Source organism: Pelecanus crispus, chromosome 25, assembly GCF_030463565.1.
Source record: "Pelecanus crispus isolate bPelCri1 chromosome 25, bPelCri1.pri, whole genome shotgun sequence".
In the NCBI taxonomy this organism is placed as follows: Eukaryota; Metazoa; Chordata; class Aves; order Pelecaniformes; family Pelecanidae; genus Pelecanus; species Pelecanus crispus.
In genome coordinates this window covers 2,176,838-2,199,734 of record NC_134667.1, presented here as the reverse complement: position 1 = coordinate 2,199,734, position 22,897 = coordinate 2,176,838, and positions in this window count along the sequence as shown.

The following is a 22,897-nucleotide window of genomic DNA, read 5'->3' as shown; positions in this document are numbered from 1 at the left end:
CCTCTGCACGTCCCTCATGGCTTTGCATAGCTCTCCTGATTCCCGCATCCCTCCCAGTCCATGGTCCCTCTGATTCACAATCATGTCACTTGACAAGTCCGGTTGGTCCTCTGGGAAGTGGCACCTGTAGTTTCTTGATGGCACAACAACTAGAGTGACTGGCAAAGTTCCTTTCTTGTCATTCACTCCATCTTTCATCAAGTCTCTGTCTCAGCACACTTTGCTTCTGGTTTCCCCTTTTGTCTCTTAGCTCCCCAATTCACAAGGTCCCCAAGCAGATAACCTTGCTGGAATAAACACTCTCCCCCTCTCACACGCCTCCATCCATCAGCATGACTGGCCAGCTTTGGTTCCCAGCACTGCCTCCCTCAGCATCTGCCCGTCAGGTTTGTGTCCCTGTCTCTTCTTGCCTGTGGCTTCCTCCTTTCCTCATTATTGTATTATCCCTTGTGGCAGCCAAACAGGGCCTTGACCCAATACTCTCAGGGGATCAGACGTGCTCCCTCCACACCCCCATACACAGGTGAGAGCAAGCTATGCTGTGGCTGGCTGTCACGAGCAAGATGAAAATAGAGACCATGCCAGCGCATGCGTAGACAGCCCCCACACAGAGCGAGGGCTCCTTTTGTGCCGCTGTCGACGGTGACCGCAGGCGGTGCTGGGGCAGCTGCAGGCTCCCCGGGAGGAGAAGCGCAGATAAACTGCCCCGAGGGCTCAGCCAGGGCCGCTGTTCCATGTCACTTCCATGGCCCGTATGTTTTGCGGGACAGTCGCTGCCGGGGCCTGGAGCTCGGAGGAAACTGGAGGCTCGGGCAGCTGCGCAGGCCCAGCTCTGGCTGGGGTGTTTGTAGCTCCCCAGGGCCCTTCCTGCTGCCTGTTGGGATCCCTGCCCTGGGACACACCAGCAGCACAGGCCCCGCTGCTCCGCCAGCCCTGGCGGGACAGGTGCCGCGCCCAGCGGCTGCCGGGGGAAGTCCTGGCCCCTGCCAGCAGCCCCGGCGCCATTTGCCCTGGCAGCCCCTCTCCTCTCCCGCCACGTGCTCTGCTCTGATTGGCTGCCAGCACCGGCCACCCCTTCCGCTGTGCCCAGCGAGACATCAGGCGCGGAAGGCCCTGCCCCTGCCTGCACAGGGGCCGCCACTTTGGTTTGGCCGCCAGGCTGGGACAGGGTGCCGCCATGCCATGGCCGTCAGCTGCCATTGGGTGACACCTCATGCTGCTCTCTGATTGGCTGACGGCCATTTCCTGACACCGTCACACCCGCCTGCTCTCAGGCAGCCCCTGGGATTGGCTGGCAGGACTGGCCACGCGTCCCGGTGTCCCCAGGGCCACGGCACAAAGGAAGCCCCTGGCATTGCCCACAGGGAGGCTGCCACTTCCCACAGCCTCCTTGCCCACCTCTTTTCATCCGGCACTGGGATTGGCTGGCAGCCACTTCTTCACCCCTTCATACCCACGTCTTCTCAGGCAGCCCTGGGATTGGCTGCCCACCGGCTTTGGGCCAGGAAGGGCTCACATGTACATATATGGACATTTATCTAAAATATATATTGTTATAAATAGGTGGACAATTATGTATAAATGCATATTTTATTTAAAATTATGAACAGTATTTCTTTATCTGTAGCTCTATATGCATGTAAACATTTACAAAGCTATAGAAAGTAAATATATGTAGCCATAAACACATAGGTATGAAACAGATAAAACCTTTTTTGTAATAAGAGCTAGTGGAGTGAGCAATTAACGTTTAAATGTGAATAGAAAGAAAAGGAGAAGGCCAGGTCGGGGTCCCCCACTTTACCAGGCTGCAGAACAAGCCCTGGCAGGGCGGGGCTGGGGGCACTTCGGGAGGGCAGAGGGGTGCCTGAAAAGTGGTGGGGCGTGGGCAAGCTGGAACATGCCCAAGGGCTACGGCCCGCGTCTAGGAGGCCTCCAAGGGGCCCCCACAGCAAATCCTGTCACCTGCAAAGAAGAGCCCAGTGCTGTGAGCCGGACTGGGAATCCCCCCCAGCCCAGCCCAGCCCAGCCCAGCCCAGCCCTGCAGGGCGGCCATGCAGGCTTACTGGGGCAGGCTCTGGGCTTTGACCAGTGCTGCAAGACACAGGCCATGCTCTCCGTGAAAATGGAAAACCAGGACAAAATGCCAGCTTCAGAAGACCACGTGCATGGGGACAAAGAGGAAAAGACCCCAAGGGAATCCCCCAGAAGAACCACATGAATGAGAAAAAGCAGCCAATGGGCCCATGAACTGCACATTGCACTTTGAGGGGTCACACTAAGAAGATTAATGGTGGAGGTGAGCTCCCTTCCCCCATGGATGGGGCATCTCACAGCTCCCTGTAAGACCATTGTGGGGGGCAGGCTGGTGCTACATGTTTTGCGTTGTCCTTAGCTTGATGACCTGATTGAATGTTGCAAAAAACTCCAGATGACTGAGTGAGGGGAGACATCAGGAGTGGGCTGGGACTTGTCCAGGTCCACCTGAGCCACACCAGCCAAACCCAGTTCCCTGTGTGTATGTCATGTCAAAGGACAGGGAAGCAGGGGGTGGTGGTTGATGGAAATGCATTGAATCCTGCAGGCCTTGAGCAGGATGCAAATGGTCTGTAATAAGGGGTGGAGATTGTCCTGGGTCTGGCTGGCATGGAGTTCATTTTCTTGACAGCAGCACGTATGGTGCTGTGCTGTGCGCTGGTGGCTAAAACAGTGCTGATAACACGGTGACGCTGTGGCTATTGCTGATCAGTGCTGGTGTAATGTCAAGGCCTTCTCTGTGTCTCATTGCGTCCCCACGGCGAGGAGGCAGGGGGTGGGCAAGAGGCTGGGAGGGGACAAGGTCAGGGCAGCCCACCCGAACTGACCAAAGAGATAGTCCATGCCATCTGGCATCTTGTTAAGAAATACAGCTGGGAGGGGAGTTTCTCCAAAGGAGCCATTGCTCGGAGACTGGCTGGGCATCGGTCTGCTGGGGTGAGTGAGTGCTTCTCCATCCCTTCTTTCCTTTTCTCTTGTTCCCTCCACTTCTTCAACTGTGTTTATCGTCACCCATGAGTTTTGCTCTCGCTGTTGCCCTTCCAGTTGTCTCCCCCATCCTGCTGGGAGGGAGGCAGTGAGTGCCTGGGTGGGGGTTTAGCTGCCGTCTGGGGTCACTGCACCACACGAGCACATAGCACCTAGGCTGGTATGTGCTTGTGAGGTCACTGCTGCCTGAGTAGCTGATAGGCCAAGAGGAGGCTCATGGCTTGGGTAGGAGCTTGTGAGGTCACTCTTGGCAGAGTAGCTGATAGGCCCGGACCAGGTGCAAGGCTTGTAGAGGTGCTTGTGAGGTCACTGGAGACTGAATACCTCAACAAGGAGTACATGGCAAACAGGGGGGAGATGTGCTTGTGAGGTCACTGCTGCCTGAGTAGCTGATAGGCCCAGAGCAGGCCCCTGGACTCTGTAGGTTCTTGTGAGGTCATTGCTTCCTTGAAGAGCTGACAGGGCAAGAGCAGGAACATGGTTTGTGGGGGTGGTTGTGAGGTCACCGGTTCCCAAGGAGCTGATAGGCCAGGCGAAGGCCCAAAGCTTGTGTAGGGGTTTGTGAGATCATTGGTGCCTGAATACTTCACAAGCCAGGAGAAGGCCCATGGGTTGTGCAGGTTCTTAGGAGGTCACTCAGGCCTGAGGAGCTAATAGGCCAGGAGCAGGCTTATGGATTGTGTAGGTGCTTGTGAGGCTGCTGGTGCCTGAGTGGATGATGGGCCAGGAGCTGGCACATGGCTTGTGAATGTCCTTGTGATGTCAGTAGTGCCGGCATAGCTGGTAAGCCAGGAACAGGTCCATGGCAGGTGGAGATGCTGTGACATCACGTGTAGCTGCGTGGCGGATAGGCCAGCAGTATGCACATGGCTTGTGTACGAGCCTGTGATTTCCCTGCTGCTGGAATAGCTTTTAGGCCAAGAGCAGGCATGTGGCTTGTGTGGGTGCTTCTGATGTCATGCAGATCATATGGAGCCCCTACCCAAATGTGGCTTTTTGGAAGAAGCATCATCATCAGGAGCCCATGCACCACAGGCAGAGGTGTGACAGCGTAAGCCATGAGCACAGAGCAGTGGCAGCAGGAGGGGGTGAGGTCACGTCACCGATGGCACCCGTGGCCGTGGGGCTGGGTGCAGAGCGGCCGTGTGCATGAGAGGGGCACGACGGGGGACGGGAGCTGCCTGGCCCCGTGGCTGCCAGGCCGAAGGAGCAGCCCCTGCAGCCCTGGCTGGAGCAGTGGGGCTGGGGGTGGCTCGGGGGCACGGCAGGGATGTGCCTGGGCACGGTGCCAGGAGGAAACCACAGACTTCCTGCACGGGCGCTGCCAGGGGAGCGCGGCGAGCGCTGCGAGGCCACGTGGGCTGTGGTTTGTGCACCTGCAGGCTCCAGGTCCCGATCCACCCGCGGGGAATAACGGCACCGCAGTGACACGCTGAGAGCCAGGGACATGTCTGAGCCTCGGGGCTGCGTGTCTGCTGCCAGGGCAGGGCCATGTCCCAGCTCCGGCTCCTGCGAGGGACCCACCGTGGGTCTCTCCAGGGAGGGAGGCGTGAGCCAGCACTGCTGGCATGGAGCTCTTCCCCTGGCCAAGGCTTTTTCCCAGCTGCTGCTGCCAGCACAGCAGGGGCTGTGGCAGGGGAAGGGGCTGTTCCCTTCCCATCCTGACACAGGTCGCGCGGCAGTCCCAGCCCTGTGCTTCCCATGTCTCGGGGGCGTCGGGACACTCACGCCTTGGGCTCTTGGATGAGCCCAGTGCAGGAGATGCTCAGTGCTCCCTGTCCCCACAGCAGGCTGCAAGGAGTGACAGACTCCTTTCCCCTCCACGCTCAGCTCGTCCTGTGACGATCCCCCACCGCAGTGACCCTGACGCCCGCAGTGGGACAGAGATGTCCCTCATATATGGTCATGAACGGCACTGGAGAAGTTCATTGGAGGACTGATCTGTGTCGGAGGGGAGATAGCTGCCGCTCATGTCTAAAAAGGTGCTGCTGTTTCGCTTGGCTCCTCCTGCAGCTGGGTCGGCATCTGCAGAGATATATCAGCCTGCCATCGTCGTTGTCCCCGTGAGTTGCCCGGAGCCGTGGCAGGGAGCGGGGCGCAGCAGGGCTGTGCCAGCGGGGCAGCAGGCTCAGGATGGGGATGGAGGGACTCCTGTCCCCTCGGGTGCTGTGCCTGCTCCTCTGGGTGCACAGGGGTAAGTGCTGGCTCCCTTGTCTCACCGCCCAGGGCCAGTGGGTAGCGGCGGGGGTATCAGGATCCCTTTGGGGCTGGGGTTGCTTTCCCGGCAACACTGGGACAAGGGTCAGAAGGTGCTCACGTCCATGGACCTTCTGCCTTTCCCTGTGCCTCTCTGTGTTTAAGGCAGCCCGTGCCTGGCTGCATTTAGAGACATCCCCCATCCTGGGGTACCCTTTTGGGCTCCTTGTTCCCCCGGGCTGTGCCCCTGGGGCCAGCAGTGGCCCAGGGGGTGATGGCAGCACTCAGGGATCCCCAGGGCACAGCCAATCTGCGGGGTGCCCCGCAAGGTTTGTGTGCTGCTCACTGCCCCCGGGTGCAGGGGAGCCCCGACCCCAGGAAGGCAGTTTGTGTCCCCCAGAGAGAAGGGGAGCAGGCTGTCTGCACTCGCAGGCTGCAGAGAATTTTCCTTCCAGGGGGCCCCGGCCAAGCACAGGGGCTGGGCTGATGCCAGGGGCGAGGAGGGGACGTGGGTTGGGGGGATCCTTGGGATTGTGTCGGTGCTCCCTGAGGACACAGAAAGCCCTGGGGGTGGTGTGGGTTTGGGTGGTGCCAGGGAAGGTGGTGCCGGGGAAGCTGCGGGCGTGGGGGCATGGGGCTGTGCAGGGTGTGCTTGGCTGGGGAGGAGACGGTGCCCTGTGCAGGGCCTGGGGGCACGGTGTGTGGGTGGGCACGGGCAGGGGCCGTTGGCATGGGAAGAGGTGCCAAGGGCTGTGGGGTGGTGAATCGCCCATCAGGGCTCGAGTTGGGCACCCCAGCCCTGCACAGACCGTGGGGACAGGAGGGACCCCAAAACTGCTGCAGGGACAGCCTGGAGGGGAAGGGGCTCCCACCCCGGTGCCTGTGACTCGGCCTGGGCAGGGGTGACCCTTAGACCTGCAGTCTGGAGCTCGGCACTCTCCTGACCGGTCCCATGTTGCTGTTTGAAGGGGCTGCAGAGCTGAGGCTGGAGGATGGCGGCGGGCGCTGTGCTGGGCGAGTGGAGGTGAAACACCAGGGCTGGTGGGGAACCGTGTGTTGTGTCTTCTGGGACATGGATGATGCTGCAGTGGTTTGTAAGCAGCTGGGCTGTGGGTCTGCTGTGAAAGCTCATACCAATGCACACTTCGGGCCAGGATCTGGCCCCATTTGGATGGATGAGGTTGACTGTGCTGGCACTGAGTCTGCCCTGTCTGACTGTACACACCGTGGATCGGGTCAACACAGCTGTAATCACTATTTGGATGCTGGAGTGACGTGTTCAGGTAAGGGGCCAGCCTGTTCCCCACCTTTGGGACCAGGACAGGGGAAGGGACCTGGCTGTGCCCTCAGGGAGCAACAAGCGGGCAGCGGAGCAGGGCTCAGTGTGGCTGGTGACACTGCCGAGCTGGGACTGTCATTGCTGCTGTCCCTGGTCCCTGAGGAAAGAGCAAGGGGAGCCCACCCTGTGTGTCCAGCCACTGCCAGGCCCCAAGGTGGCTCAGCCCACCCTCAGTGGGGGCCTGGGGCTGGGAGATTAATCCCTCTCCCTGCCCCGGGATGGCTGCTGGTTCCCATCTTTCTCCTCCCATTCAGCCAGGACCTGTCTGGGATTGCCGAGGGCCAGGTCTCCCCATGCCAGAGGCACCGGGAGCTGCTCACGTGGCCACCCAGAGCCCCGGGGAAGGGCATGAGATGGCAAGGGACTTTTGGGTTGTGCCTGCTGGCAGAGAGGAGTCCCTCAGCCTCAGCAAAGGGATGTTCAGAGGGGAGGAGCGCTGGCCTTGGGCAGAGGAGCAGGGTGGCCCGTGGCACCTCATTCCTCTCCCAGGGTCCCCCCATGAGTTCCAGCCCATGGGGATACGGCCCCAGGCAGGCAGGGCCAAGCTGCTGCCCAGCCTTTCCTGCCTGCCCCAGCCCGCGGCTGCCCTGTGCCACAGGGGCTTTGCCAGCACTTGCACTGTCCTCAGTGCCTGTGCTTGCACCGGGAGCTCGTCCCACTGGCACCCACTGGCAGCGGTGGGGTGGTTGCGGTCTCTCTGCCTGTGGCCACCTTGCAGAGCAGCTGGGATGTAGGCACGTAACTGCCAGAGGGCTCTGGGAGAGCTTGAGGGGTCTTTGGTTGCTCCAGGATTTGTCCAGCTGGTCGGAGGGGACAGCCCCTGCTCAGGACGTGTGGAGATCCATGATGGGAACCAGTGGAAGACTGTCTGTGACTCCGACTTTGGTCCCAAAGCTGCCGAGGTGGTCTGCAGGGAGCTCCAGTGTGGTGTACCCCTGTCCGTGCCTGGGGCAGCTCGCTTTGGAGAAGGTGTGGGTCCCATGTGGGACAGAGAGCTGCAGTGTGCCGGGAATGAATCCTTCCTCATGTTCTGCCCCAGGGGATCCCCCAGGGACCAGCCTTGCACCCATGCAAATGCTGTCGGTGTCACCTGCACACGTAAGGTCACAGGGGGGCTGTTACATATCGTTTCCCCACTGGGTCCCCTCATGGCTGCAGAGCTGCTGAGAGCAAGGCTGTGCCTGTGGAGCATGGGAGCCTGGTGCCAAGTGGGCAGCAGCCTCTGTGGGGCTGGATGTCCTCCGGCTCCTGCCTGCAGGGCCCTGCAGCCCCCAGGGGCATCTCCTGGGCTGCCTGCGCCATCCTGCCCGATAGCCAGAGCAGGGCCCTGGGCTCTGTCCCAGCCCCCCTGACCAGCGTCGCAGGAGGGGCAGCGTGGGTGGGGGGTGGCAGGGATATATGCACGCGTGCACACACACACGCACGGCTCCCTGGTACCCTCACAGCCACCCTCTCAGCCCAGTTCACTTTCTCCCCTCTGCCGCTGCACCCAGGACGGCAGCACCAACCCCGCGAGCAGGTAACCTGTCCTCCCTGCCAGCGCTGGCTCTTCTCGGGGCCAGCTGTGAGCCACAGCCGCAGGGAGGGGGCTCCTGGCTGGGGTGTGAAACTCCCAAGAGGAGGCACCGGGACAGCAGTGGGGAGGGGCGTTGGGGAGGGCTCTCATTTACCCAGCAGCCTGGGAGCTTCCTCATCCCTCACTCCTGGGGTCCCCTACCCCTGCTGTAGTGGGGGGCAGCACTGGGGTGTGCCAGCCCCCACCTCTCCCAGGCCTGCTGCTGCCCTTTCTCTCTTCCTGCCCATGCAGATCCCAGCCGGGACCGTCCCACCGGCAGCGGGAGACTGTCGTTGCCCGTCATCATCTGCATCGTCCTGGGGGCCCTTCTCTGCCTGCTCCTGGCCCTCCTGGCCGGGCAAGTGCGAAGCGCCAGGGCTGGGCGCGCAGGTGGGTCCCGGGGAAAGATGCCTCCTGGCAAGGCCAGGGGTGCTGGCAGGTGTCAGTGAGCGGCACAGGCAGAGCTGGGGGGATAAGCGTGTGTGCTGCCTTCATTGCCATGTGCCGCCTCATCCACCGCCTGACCATGGGCCATGGGCCACCAGCAGCAAGGGGTAGAGAGAGTCCAGGCACGGCGGGAGTTAGGGACGGGGCGAGGAGAGAAATGGCCGAGCTGGGCTGGGGGAGGTGGGAGCAGAGAGGACACATATGAGGACACGACACTGGCAGCGCTCCGGGCAGCTCTGGAGGGGTCTGTGGGGCAGGGGAGATGCCAGGAGGAACGTGGGGCAGCAGGGTCCATCCCTGTGGTTTCAGGCCCCCAGGCTGTTCCTCTGTGCAACCGTGACCTCCCCGCGGCAGGGCAGGGGCCGTGCTATGGATCCCTGGGGCAGAGAGGGGGCAGCTCCAGGGGGAGAGGAGAGGCGGGAGCTGCTCCAAGCTCAGCACCGGGGAGCTGACCCAGGGGCCAGAGGGGCACAAGGGCTGTCTCTGAGGGGACGCTGTGAGGGTGTCGCTGCCCCAGATCACCTCCGTGGGGACATTGCCCTCACTGAGGAAGGGGTAGCGGTGAGCAGGCAGCGCAGTGGGGCTGTGCTGTGGCCAGAGCCTTTTGCTGGCCCCGGGGACCAAAGCAGGGGGAGCAGAGCAGGATCCTGTCCCCTCTCTGCCTGTCCCTGGGCCAGCCCTGCCGCTGTCCGCAGGCTCGGGGAGAGCGTGGGAGCCCTTCCCTGACGCCGTCTATGAGGAGATCGCTTACGGCCCGGCATGGGAGAAGCGGGCGAGGTTCAGCGTCTCAGGTGGGTGTGGGTCCCTCATGGGGGCACATCGGCAGGGCTCTGTCCCCAAACCTCCACCTAGGGCTGACCCGCGGCAGTCCCCTGGCCTACGGTCCCTGCAGCGCTGGGGTGTGTGGGGAGAGCAGCCGGGTCCTGGGCCCAGCAGAGGAGCTTCCTCCCCAGCAGTTCTTCCCATCGCAGCCAGGGACAGCCCCTCTCTGCCTGCCCCTGCATAAATCCCTGGGTGGCACCGCAGGGCTGAGGGAAGGGGCTGTCCCGGGGCAGCTCTGGGAGCCCCGTTGAGGCAGGCTTGGTCCCAGGGGAGCAGGGTGAGTCCTGAGCCCTCCTCCCCACACAGCCCTGCCTCTGTGGGTCCCCCGTCCCCAGCAGCACTCACCACAAGCCGGCTCAGCAGAGCACACTCCCATAACAGCCGCTGCGCCTCTCTCCAGGCTCCTACTCAGAGGGGTCCCTGGCCAAGCTGCAGCCCTACCCCGCGGACAGCAAGGAGGAGGAGGGTCCGGGGTCAGCACCAGGTAACAGGGTGCAGGAAGGAGTGGATCTCTCCTCCCTGCAGCCATGTGAGGGACAGCGGTGTCACTGAGTGTCCCCACAGAGCTGGGGAGTCTCCTGGGGTGCTGCCAACACCAGGGTCTGAGCCCCACGGCCCTGCGCATCCTCCCGCCCTCTGCTCTGCAGATGTATCTCCTCAGTGTCACCAGCTCCCCTCTCCTTTCAGACGTCCCTGTCCTGCCTGGAAGTGACCCAGCGCATGGCTATGATGATGCCAGGGAGGTTTCTGCCCCTGGGGAGGATCCTGCCCCTGGGCAGGGAGCCTGGGAAATGCCCAGGGCACCAGAGGAGGGAGCAGGGCCCAGGGATGCCCCTGGAGGTGAGAGGGAAAGATGGCGCTGCCGCTTTATGGGATGCCATCCCTGGTGCCGGGTGAATCGCTGCCGTACGGAGAGCCCAAGCTCCTGGGATGGGGGACCCTGCCCTGGGAGTTTTCCCTGGGGGGCCCGGGGCTGGCAGAGGGAGCTGGACATGTCAGGAGGGAGGAGGAGACGGGAGGCAGGTGATGCAGAGAGCAGGAGGGGCACCCCATGGGGCCAACGTGCAATGGCCTGCCTAGCTGCTTGCAGGGGCAAACCTGCGCTCGCAGAGAAGTGCTGGGGCCCCTGCAGCTGAGGGAGATGCCTGGTCCCTGTCCCCAGAGAGCACAGGCTATGACGATGCTGAAGAGGTGTCTCTGGCACATCCCCCTGAGCACAGAAAGGCTGCGACAGCAGAGCTCAGTGCACAGCCATCCCTGAGCCCCACGCCAGGAGAGCCCATCCCTGCCGTGCAGCTGGGTGCAGCCGGGAGCGAGGAGGGGACTTTGCAGCTGGGAGAGCCGTGAGCACCAGGGAACCGTCTCCCTCTTCCCACGGGCAGCAGAAACAGCCGGCCATTGCCTCTCTTTTGATTCCCCTGGTTTCACGCTGTGCCTCCGCAGCTGTTCCTATTAAAAGCCTTTGGGGTATGGCCCAGAGCTGGTGCTTGCCTGCCCGGCTGTCGGGGTGTCTCCCTGAGGCTGACTGGGGGGGAGCAGAGCACAAAGACGTGGTGGTGGGGAAGGGGCACATCTCGGGGGCAGCGGGCTCGGGGTCAGGCTGTGGGGCTGCCAGAGCCCATGGTCCCTGGGCAATATTCCTGCTGGCAGAGACGTTTCCACCCTGCCAGCAAAAGTTTCCAACAAAACTGTCTCTCTGCAAGGTGCTGTGATGCGCCCCAGCGGGAGCGCCCATCTCCTCACCTCGGGCTTCCCCAGCTGCTCTTTCCCCCAGGCCCTGCCTGGGCCATGCTGGTCCCACAGCACACAGGCCACGACAGAGCTGCCGTGTTGGGCTGAGCCCTGGGCTGTGGCCCCACACAAGTGAGCCCACAGGTGGCTGCGGTGCCCTGGACCCCCCAGCCAGCCCCAGGGGCTATCACGTCCCGCGCATCACCTCCCACACTGGTTAGGAGGCAGCTCTGCTCCCCACTGCCCTGGCACAGGGTGCAGAGCCACTTGCTGGGGAGCACGGGGCTGGCATTGCCCCTTGGCTGCCTCTGCCAGCACCCCAGTCTCCATGGGCTCTTCTTGCTGCCTTGGGCCCTGGCAGAGCCCCGCACTCCCCTCACAGCCCCACAGCTGCCTCCGTCCTGGGCAGGGGCTGGAAGGCCCCATGGCAGCCCTGGCAGCCCCTCCTCCTGCTGCGCCTCAGCCCCAACCCCTGCCCTCCTGCTGCCTGGCCACGGGGCTCAGTGTGGGTTTGTGCTGGGGCAGTGCCTGTGTGCAGGTGCAGGAGGGGTGGGAGCAGGGGGCGTGGGGGGACCTTTCCCTCAGCGCTGGGGGAGGCAGAGGAGGGAGAGGCCAGGGGGAGGGAGAAGGGATCCCCATGAGACGTGGACTGGAAGCCAGAGCCGTCATCCAGCCCCTGGCCTGGAGAAGGGCCTGGCTGGGAGGGTGCTAACGTGGGCACATTTCCATGGCAGAGGGAATTTTGTGTCCCTCCCTGTCGTGCTGTCACCCCAGCCAGCAACTAAGCACCACACAGCCGCTCGCTCACCCCGATGGGATGGGGGAGAGAATCGGAGGAGTAAGAGTGAGAAACACTCCTGGGTTGAGATAAGAACAGTTTAAGAATTGAAATAAAGTAAAATAATAATGATAATGATAACAATATAATAATGGTAATAATGATGATAATAATAATAATATGCAAAGCAAGTGATGCACAATGCAATTGCTCACCATCCACCGATCGATACCCAGACAGTCCCCGAGCAGCGATCACTGCTCCTCGGCCAACTCCCCCCAGTTTCTATACTGAGCATGACGTCACATGGTATGGAATAGCCCTTTGGGCAGTTTGCATCAACTATTCTGGCTGTGCCCCCTCCCTGCTTCTTGTGCGCCTGGCAGAGCATGGGAAGCTGAAAAAGTCCTTGACTAGCATAAGCAGTACCCAGCAACAACTAAACCATCAGCATGTTATCAACATTCTTCTCCTACTAAATCCAAAACACAGCACTGTCCTGCTGCTAGGAAGAAAATTAACTCTATCCCAGCTGAAACCAGGACATCCACCAAAGAGTGCACCCATCAAATCCATATCTCCCCAATTTAGAGGGAAGGATGTTGTGGGGGACCATGTTGAATGCTTTACAGAAATCCAAGTAGATGACATCCATTGCTTTTCCCATGTCCACTGATGCAGTCACTCCTTCACAGAAAGCCCCGAGGTTGGTCAGGCAGGACTTGCCCTTGGTGAAGCCGTGCTGGCTGTCTCGAATCACCTCCCTGTCGTCCATGTGCTCGAGCATAGCTTCTAGGAGGATCTGCTCCATGATCTTCCCAGGCACAGGGGTGAGGCTGACAGGTGGGTAGTTCCCAGGGTCCTCCTTTCTTCCCTTTTTAAAAATGGGCACAGCATTCCCCTTCTTCCAGTCCCCAGGGCCTTCACCTGACTGCCAGGACTTTTCAAATATCATGGAGAGTGGCTTGGCAACTACAACAGCCATTTCCCTCAGGACTCTGGGATGCATCTCATCAGGTCCCATAGACTCATGTACATTGAGGTTCCTCAGGTGGTCTCGAACCTGATCTTCCCTTACAGTGTGGGAGAGGCTTTACCCCCCGTTCCCCATCTTGCGGTCCATCTATTCGGGAGGGGTGAGGAGAGAGGTTGCCAGTGAAGACTGAGGCAAAGAAGTTGTTGAGTACCTCAGCCTTCTCCTCGTCTGTTGATCCTAGGTCACCATTCTTGTTCACTGGCGGGGGGTGGGGGGGGGTACGCTTTCTTTAATCTTCACAGCTGTGGACATGTTACATCCCTGGCTGCAGGGCAATGTGCAAGAATGTCCTGAAGGGATCTCCCAGAGCTGGCACGTCCCATGGTTGGTGCAGAGGAGAAGGACATGCTCTGGAGCAGGGATTTCCTGCTTCACTGTTAGAGGGACAAGGCATGACTGCTGCCTTCTGCTGGGGATGGCTGCAGGGGTGTGAAGCCGGGAGTACCCCCAGGGCTGTCCAGGGCTGTCCTGCCAAGCAGTTTTGCTGTGCCTCAGGGGGCTGTGTGCCGGGGCAGGGACTCTGCCGCCTGCCAGGGTCAGCACTCAGCCTGCCCGGGGAGCTCGCAACAGCGCTGCGGGGAGAGGCTGTGGGTGGAAGGAGCGATCCCCAGGAGGGCAGGGTCTTTGCTGCTGAGAGGGTGCTGCGTGAGTCATAGAATCATAGAATCGTTTAGGTTGGAAAAGACCTTTAAGACCATCCAGTCCAACCATGAACCTACACTACCAAGTCCACACTAAACCAAACAAGGGTAGACTAGACTAAACCATGTCCCCAAGTGCCACATCTACCTGCTTTTTGAGCACTTCCAGGGATGGTGACTGCACCACCTCTCTGGGCAGCCTGTTCCAATGCTTGACCACCCTTTCAGTGAAGAAATTTTTCCTAATTTCCAACCTAAACCTCCCCTGGTGCAGCTTGATCCCATTTCCTCTCGTCCTATCGCTAATTACTTGGGAGAAGAGACCAACACCCACCTCACTACACCCTCCTTTCAGGCAGCTGTAGAGAGCGATAAGGTCTCCCCTCAGCCTCCTCTTCTCCAGGCTGAACACCCCCAGCTCCCTCAGCCGCTCCCCATCAGCCCTGTGCTCCAGACCCTTCCCCATCTCCGCTGCCCTTCTCTGGACACGCTCCAGCACCCCAATGTCTTTCTTGTAGTGAGGGGCCCAAAACTGGGCACAGCATTCCAGGTGCGGCCTCACCAGCGCCGAGTACAGGGCAACAATCACCTCCCTGCTCCTGCTGGCCACACTATTCCTGATACAAGCTAGGATGCTGTTGGCCTTCTTGGCCACCTGGGCACACTGCCGGCTCATGTTCAGCCACTGTCAACCAACACCCCCAGGTCCTTTTCAGCCAGGCAGCTTTCCAGCCACTCTTCCTCAAGGCTATAGTGTTGCATGGGGTTGTTGTAAGCAAAGTGCAGGACCTGGCACTTGGCCTTGTTAAACCTCATCCAGTTGGCCTCGGCCCATCGATCCAGCCTGTCCAGGTCCCTCTGCAGGGCCATCCTACCCTCCAGCAGATCGACACTCCCACCCAACTTGGTGTCATCTGCAAACTTACTGAGGGTGCACTCAATCCCCTCATCCAGATCATCGATAAAGATATTAAACAAGGCTGGTCCCAAAACTGAGCCCTGGGGAACACCGCTCATGACTGGCTGCCAACTGGACTTAACTCCATTCACCACTAGTCTCTGGGCTCGGCCACCCAACCAGTTTTCTACCCAGCAAAGACTACGCCCTCCAAGCCATGAGCTGCCAGCTTCCCAAGGAGAATGTTTTGGGAGACGGTATCAAAGGCTTTGCTAAAGTCCAGGTAAATGACATCCACAGCCTTTCCATCATCCACCAGGCAGGTCACCAGGTCATAAAAGGAGATCAGGGTGGTCAAGCAGGACCTGCCTTTCATGAACCCATGCTGGCTGGGCCTGATCCCCTGGTTGACCTGCACTTGCCTGTTGAGTTCACTCAAGATGAACCTCTCCATAATCTTTCCTGGCACTGAGGTCAGGCTGACAGGCCTGTAGTTCCCCAGGTCCTCCTTCCGGCCCTTCTTGTAGATAGGTGTCACATTGGCAAGCCTCCAGGCATCAGCGACCTCCCCTGTTAACCAGGGCTGCTGATAGATGATGGAGGGTGGCTTGGTGAGCTCCTCTGCCAGCTCCCTCAGTACTCTCGGGTGGATCCCATCTGGCCCCATAGACTTGTGAGCGTCCAGGTGGCATAGCAGGTCGTTAACTGCTTCCTCCTGGACTATGAGGGCTCCATTCTGCTCCCCATCCCTATCCTCTAGCTCAGGGGCCTGAGTACCCTGGGGATGACCGGTCTGGCTGTTAAACACAGAGGCAAAGGCGGCGTTAAGTACCTCAGCCTTTTCCTTGTCCTCGGTGACAATGTTCCGCCCCACATCCAGCAAGGGATGGAGATCCTCCTTGGCTCTCCTTTTATTGCTGATGTACTTATAAAAACATTTTTATCTTGCCACAATGCGGCAACCCAGATTGGTTTGCCTCTGCGCTGCCAGTTGCTTTGCTTCCATTGCTGCAGCCACCCCCACAGGGCATTTGCCACCATCCATGAGTCAGTATAGAGATAAAGGACTGGCCACTTTTCTCGTTCAGCAATATCTGAAGCCAGCTGGGTGGCTTTCACCTCTGCAAACTGACTCGACTCCCCTTCTCCTTCACTGGTTTCTACGACTTGTCGTATAGGACTCCATACAGCAGCTTTCCACCTCTGATGCTTTCCCACAAGACGACAGGACCCATCAGTGAGCAGGGCATATTGCTTCTCATTTTCTGGCAATTTATTATACAGTGGGGCCTCTTCAGCACGTGTCAGCTCCTCCTCTGGTGATATTCTAAGGTTTTTTCCTTCTGGCCAGTCCATGATCACTTCCAAGATTCCTGGATGACCGGGGTTTCCTATTCGAGCCCGCTGTGTGATCAGTGCAACCCACTTACTCCACGCAGCATCAGTTGCATGATGTGTAGAGGGGACCCTCCCTTTGAACATCCAGCCCAGCACCGGCAGTCAGGGTGCCAGCAGGAGCTGCGCTTCAGTACCAACCACTTCCGAAGCAGCTCGAACCCCTTCATATGCTGCCAGTATCTCTTTCTCAGTTGGAGTACAGCGGGCTTTGGATCCTCTGTATCCCCGACTCCAAAACCCTCGGGGTCAACCTCGAGTCTCCCCTGGTGCTTTCTGCCAGAGGCTCCAGGCAGGGCCATTCTCCCCGGCTGCGGTGTAGAGCACATTTTTAATATCCTGCCCTGCCTGGACTGGCCCAAGGGCTACTGCATGAACTATCTCCCGTTTAATTTGTTCAAAGGCTTGTTGTTGCTCAGGGCCCCATTGGAAATCGTTCTTCTTCCGGGTCACTTGGTAGAGAGGGCTTACGATCTGACTGTAATTTGGAATATGCATTCTCCAAAAACCCACAACACCTAAGAAAGCTTGTGTGTCCTTTTGCTAGTTGGCGGGGACATAGCTGTTATTTTGTTTGATCACATCCATTGGGATCTGACGACGTCCATCTTGCCATTTTATTCCTAAAAATTGCATCTCCTGTGCAGGTCCCTTCACCTTACTTTGCCATAAAGGCAAATTCGGCCTTCAGAAGGATTTGGATTATTTTCTTTCCCTTCTCAAAAACTTCTTCTGCTGTATTGCCCCACACAATGATGTCATCAATGTACTGCAGATGTTCTGGAGCTTCACCCTGTTCCAGTGCCGCCTGGATCAGTCCATGGCAAATGGTGGGGCTGTGCTTCCACCCCTGGGGCAGTCGGTCCCACACCCCTCCAGGTAAAAGCAAGCTGGGCCTGCACTCTGCTGCCAAAGGGATGGAGAAAAATGCATTAGCGATGTCAGTTGTGGCACACCACTTGGCTGCCTTTGACTGCAGTTCCTATTGAAGTTCTCACATGTGTGGCACGGCGATCGGCACCTGTTGTTCTTCGACGCTCAGCAACCCCACAATAGAAGGGTCCTCTGAGAGACCGGGCAAGGTGGACAGCTGTTTAATTTCCCCCGTCTCCAAGGCAGCTCTACCAAAAGCCCACCGGTACCCTTTGGGTCCTTGAAATACCCTCTCCTGAGGTGATCTATGCCAAGGATGCACGGAGCATCTGGGCCAGTCACAATGGGGTGCTTCTGCCACTCATTCCCAGTTAGGCTCACTTCAGCCTCCAGTACAGTGAGCTGTTGGGATCCCCCTGTCACTCCAGAAATACAAATGGGTTCTGCCCCTCTACAACTTGATGGCATTAAGGTACACTGTGCACCGGTGTCCACTAGAGCCTTCTACTCCTGTGGGTCTGACGTTCCAGGCCATCGAATGCACACAGTCCAGTAAACCCGATTGTCTTTTTCCTCCACCTGGCTGGAGGCAGGGCCCCTCTAACACTGGTCACAGTATTCGCTGTTCACTTCCTGTAAATGTGAATCAAAAGTCCCTTGATTAAGGTTGGAAGTGAAATCAGCCCTCTTCCTCTGTCTGGGGAACTGCTCACTGGAAACTGGAGCTGCAATTTTCCTGGGAGAACCACCTTTTGTACTAGTTTTTCCTTGCAACTCCCGCACCCGTGCCTCTAGGGTCGAGGTGGGTTTTCCATCCCACTTCCTCATGTCCTCTCCGTGATCCTGCAGGTAAAACCACAGGGTGCCCCGTGGTGTGTATCCTCTGTATCCTCTCTCTTGAGCATAGGGACGTTGACTCCTAAAGGCTGAGATACCGGTCCGTGCAGGTGGGGAGTAGGACAGATCCTCTCTGAGTTGTTGGAACTCTTGGCACAGTTTTTCAGACAGTTTTTCCACAGCCGAGACACAGGCCCGTAGGGATGAAGTGATACTTTCTTCGTATTCCCAGAGTCGTCTAGCCACTTCATCCACCACTGGTGCCTCGTCATCTTTCCAGGTCAGTATTGCCAACGAGTTGGCATACGATGCTGATGCGCTCCGTACCACCTTCCGCCACATGGGTTGTGTGCAGCCGACTTCATCTGGATCTTTGGGTAACTGCTCATCGTTCAGGTCACTATAAATCACCTCCAGCACACCTAATACCCTCAGGTACTGGCTACCCTTCTCTACGGTGGTCCATTTACCTGGGCGGTATATAACATCCTCCTTGAAGGGATACCTTTCCTTCACGCTTGACAGAAGTCGCCTCCAAAGGCTGAGCAGTTTTGCCCCTTTTCCAATTGCTTTGTCAATGCCCCCTTCCCTGGAAAGGGATCCCAGATGGTTGGCTTCCCTACCCTCTAAATCCAGGGAGTAGTCATGTGACTCAGGGGTCAGGGTGGTCTTTCACCGCTTCACAAAAAGGAAACCGTGCTTTTCATGCAGGCAAGAACAATGCAGGTCCTGCTGCCAGGCATCATGGAGAGCCTGCAGGATGCCAATGCTGACGTTAAGAGGAAGGTCCTGTCTGTCTGCAGGAATGTGTTGGGTGTTATGAAGAGGCATGGGGCCAGCCCCATTGCTCCAAAACTCTCTGAGGAGCTCCTGCAGCTCTTTGATGATGTAAGGCTGCTGTGGGAGCCTGAGCCGCAGCGCTGGGCACTCTGCAAGGCCAGCTGCTGTTGGGCGCAGCGCTGCGGGCAGCACTCGGGCAGGGCTGCTCCCTTCCTCACGCCTCTTGTGTGGCCTTTCAGGGGCCCAGGGCCATTCAGCTGTGGCTGCAGATGTGGCCACAGCTCCTGTGTTCAGGAGCCGGCCCTGGAGCATGTCCCTTCCCAGCGGCCACACTAATGCCCCTGTGCACCACGGGCAGGGAGCGGCTGTTGCTGAAGTCCTCCCATCCTCCTCCCTACCACAAGTCCAGCCAGGTGCAGCAGCTCTGCATCAGCCTCAGAGAAATGATGAGTATGGTGGTGAGGGACAGCAGGAGACAGAGAAAGAAGAATGTGTGGAAGAGCCCGATCCCACTCTTCTTCCGTATGAATGACCAGATGGAGAGCATGGCCGAGGTACAGATTTCAAACCCTACCAGTGGTGTGGGGAAGGGTGTGCTGACACCATGGGAGGGGCTTGGGCATCAGGGGCGAGGGCTGTTGGCAGTCGGACTGTTGGAATGTGTGTCACCTCGGGGTCCCAGTGCCTGAGTCGCTGGGGACAGGGCAGAGCTTCCCTCCTGCCCTGCCCTGGGCCCACCGCTGCCTTCCTCCTCCCCGCCGACCCTTTCAGCTCTCCTCCAGCGCAGTCCGTAGGAAAGGTCCCTGCAGAGCCAGTGCAAGCAGGGCCAGAGAAGCTGGCACGGACATTTCCCAGAGCTGCCCTGCCTGGTCCAGCAGCACTCAGCAGCAGCCCGTGGCCACCAAACACACCAGTCCCTACAGGCTCCCCAGCTGTCCCTGCAGGCGTGGGAGGCCAGGGCTTTGAGCCCCAGTCCCTGTCCCCCCGGACTGTGCCCAAGAGACCTCCCGCAGTTTGGGCCAGGGCATGTCCCAGCGCCCAGAGAGCAGGATAGCCCCAGGAACGAAGCGCTGCTGCGCCAGGTGCCCCTGCGCTGGGCCAGTGAACTTGGTCTGCACAGAGGGGTGCAGCAGTTGCAAGGGGTGGAGAGGCAGCTTGTCCCCCAGCCTGGGGCAGGGAGAGCGGTGGGAGGGGAGATGCAGCCAGAGGGGGACCGGCCCTGCGTGCTGGGACCAAAGCTCTGCCTGCCCGGAGCCTGGGCGTGAAGCAGCTGGGGCAGCCGCAGCTGGGGAGCCAAGCGTCTTGCTGGGGGATTCCCATGGGGAGGTGCTGCTGGTGCCGTCCTGCTCCGGTGTCTCTGGGAGCCCAGCCCTCGCTGCCTACAGCCGTGGGCCTAGACCTGCTTTGCCCTTCAGTCTGCCCCCATCCCTGGCAGCAGCTCAGCAGCGCTTGAGGATCCCTGTTCTGCTGGCCGGCAGCATGAGATATGTGAGGTGGTGGCTGCCCTGTGTCCCTGCCCTGGGCACTGAACCCAGTTCAGACTCTGTGCCCCGCTGCCTCTTCTCCTAAGGGGCTGGGAAGAGCTCGGAGCCTGGCCAAGAGCAGGAGGATGCCAGGTCTCCTTGCCTGGGCTGTGGTGCCATCTCCCAGCCTCTGCTTTTCTGCAGGCCTCTAGGGACACTCTCCTCGCCTGCGCAGAGCTCCTGCAGTGGAGGAAGCTCAGCTACCTGGCCGAGACAGGTCAGGCACGCCTGACTGGAGAGGGCTTGGTGAGGACAAGCCCCAAACCCCAGGGCCGGGCTGGACGGGGGCTGCCCTAGGTGCCCATGGGGAGGGCTGTGCCTCGCCTGCCCTGCTCCAGCCTGGAGCCGCATCCTCCTTCCCTGCCTTCAAGCACAGACCCCCAAGGGCTCTTCTCCAGGCCCCTCTCCCCTCCCTGCCCCCAGGGTGCTGAAGGAGACCCTGGCCCATGCGCGCCCTGGCAGTGGGACAGAGGGGTCTCAGCACCCCCAGACCCCCTCTGCCTGTGTCTCTCTGAACCTCAGCCCCACAGGGCTCCTGGCTGGGAGGCGGGAATCGCTGGGAGGGAAGGGGGGCACTGGTAGGAGGGCCTGGTCTGGATGGCTGGGGAGGGCCCACCCTATGGGCTGCTATGAAGAAAATTAACTCCATCCCAGCCAAAACCAGTGCAGTCAAGCCCATCCTACTCCTGCCACGCAAGCGAGACGCAGCAGAGAGGAGTGTTTGGGCACACTGGAGGGGCTGTTGCATCCCACAGGCCTTCGATCCCATCTCTTGTAACTGCCCAACTGCAGCCAACCCCCAAACCCCACCTGCCCGGATGGGCTCCCAGTAGCAGAGGCGTGTTGGTGCAGGGGGCAGGCGGGGCTTTTGGAAAAGGACTGGTGAGAAAGGGGATGACTGTTGCCCAGGACAAGAGGGGAAATGTCTCTGCTCTGTCCCCAGCTGTGCCGTCTCCCTGCTGGTGTCATAATGCACCTTCAAATGATGCGGGCTGATGTCACAGGGGGATGCCCCACATCACAGGGAGGTCTCCCCAGCGCCGCAGAGGTGCCGACACTTCCCGGCAAGGCCTGGGTGCTGCTGGGCACTGCTCAGGGGCTCCCCAGTGCTGCCCTTTGGAGCTGCTCCACAGCCAGGAGTGGGGTTTGGAGGAAGCGGGGCTGTGCTGGGGGACCCTCGCTGACAGGCAGGACCCTCGCTGACAGGCAGGACCCTCGCTGACAGGGAAAGTAGGGGCACGTCGGAGAGGAGTTTTGGGCAAGGAGCTGCAAAGAGCATCCCTTTCCCTGAGCTGAGGGGCCATCAGCAAGTGCGATGGAGGGCTGCTGCACCGTGGCCGTCAGCTTGGAGCTGAGCAGCTTGTTCCCCACGCTCCTGTATCTCTCCACCAAGGGTAAGGGTTCTGGGAGCTCCTTCCCAAGGGGAGGCACCGGGGCTGTCCACTGTCAAAAGCTGCCACTGCTGGGCTGTGGGGGTGGCTGGAGGGGGCTGGGGGCTGCCGCGAGAGCCCTGCCTGAGGGTCCCACCGGGCTCGGGGAACAATGTGGCAAGCAGGACTCCCGGCTGCCCTGAGTCCCAAGGCTCCCATGGGAATGGCTCGGTCCCCTTGCGAGGGGGCCCATCCAGGGCCAGCTTTCCCTGGGAGCGGGTACCACTTGGGGTTCTGGCTCTGGGATGAAAAGGGGTCCTGCATCGTGGGGCTGGGGTGTCCTTCAGCTCCCACGGGGCTCTCACCAGCCAGCTGGAAATGCCTCTGATGTAAATCAGTCCTTTACCTTCAAGCAGTCTGCTTTGGGACAACCTCTGTTCCTTCCCAGGGGATCCTCTTGTGCCACCAGGCGGGCAGACCGTGTCCTGGGCACTGGGGTGCCATCCCTTTCTGGGGCTTAGATGGCCACTGCCCTGGTCCTGAGCCCTTCCCACATCCCCATTTCTGCTCCAGCCCTGTCCCGGGAGCAGAGGAAGGCTGGCAGTCTGACATTGGAGCACAGCCCAGCTCCGCAGCCATGGCAGTGTTTGTCTGGGCTGTTTGTGGACACCCGCCTCTGTCACCCCCTGGGCGAGGAGCTGGCCGAGAGGCCGTGAGCCGTCTGGCCTGCAGCCTGACACCTCTTTCCCTTGCTTTCCAGAGGTTGTGGCTGTCTGGGATGCTGTGTCTGCGTATATCCTGGGACAGCTGAAGCTGGACAAGGTGGGCTGGCGTCTTGGTCCTCCTTTGCCCTGGAGAGCCTGGGCCCCGGGGAGCCATCCCTCCTTGAGCATCGTGGCAGCACACTGAGACAATCCCGTGTGCCCAGAGCTGCTTCTTGGTCAACCAAGAGAGAAACCAAGGCCAGATCGAGTCTGAGAAAGCACTTGGCGCACAATAGGGCTTCACTCTTCCCTGTGCTCAGAGTGGAGAGACCAAGCAGAGAGGCAGGGGATTATGCTGGGTCCATGCCAAGGATAATCCCTGGGAATCAGTGCCTGTGCTGGAAATGCCTGGGCTCTTCTCCAGCCAAGGGACGTTAGCATGTGTTTTGAGGAGGGGAAGAAAACCAATGGAGAACATGGGCCTTGGCCACAGCTTTTACTTTTGCCATCTCTACAGTACTCACTCATCAGCCTTTTTGTCTTCTTCCTGAACAGGGTGTCCTGCTTGCAGGACTCGGGACCTTCGCTATGGTCCAAGAGCAATGCCAGGGCGACAAAGAGGTGTATGTGGTTCGCAGACCCGTCTTCCAGCTGGATATTGATGTGTCATGCCTGCAGGAGCTGACGTTCCCCACAGTGGTTATCCCTGGTGAGGAGGCAGCAGCCACCCTCCACTCTCGGCCTCCATGTCCGGGGCTGGGGTGTGTGCTCTCTGCTCTTTGGAAAGGGCTGGGAGAAGTAGAGAATTGCATCCAAAGGTCGGGGCATGGCTTGAGCTCCCCCAAAACAAACCACTCCCCAGGAGCTCTTTTCTATGGCATTTTGTTATGACTCTTAGATGGAAATGTGGCCTGCTGTGGCAGTGACGCTGTTCCTCCTCCTTCCAGG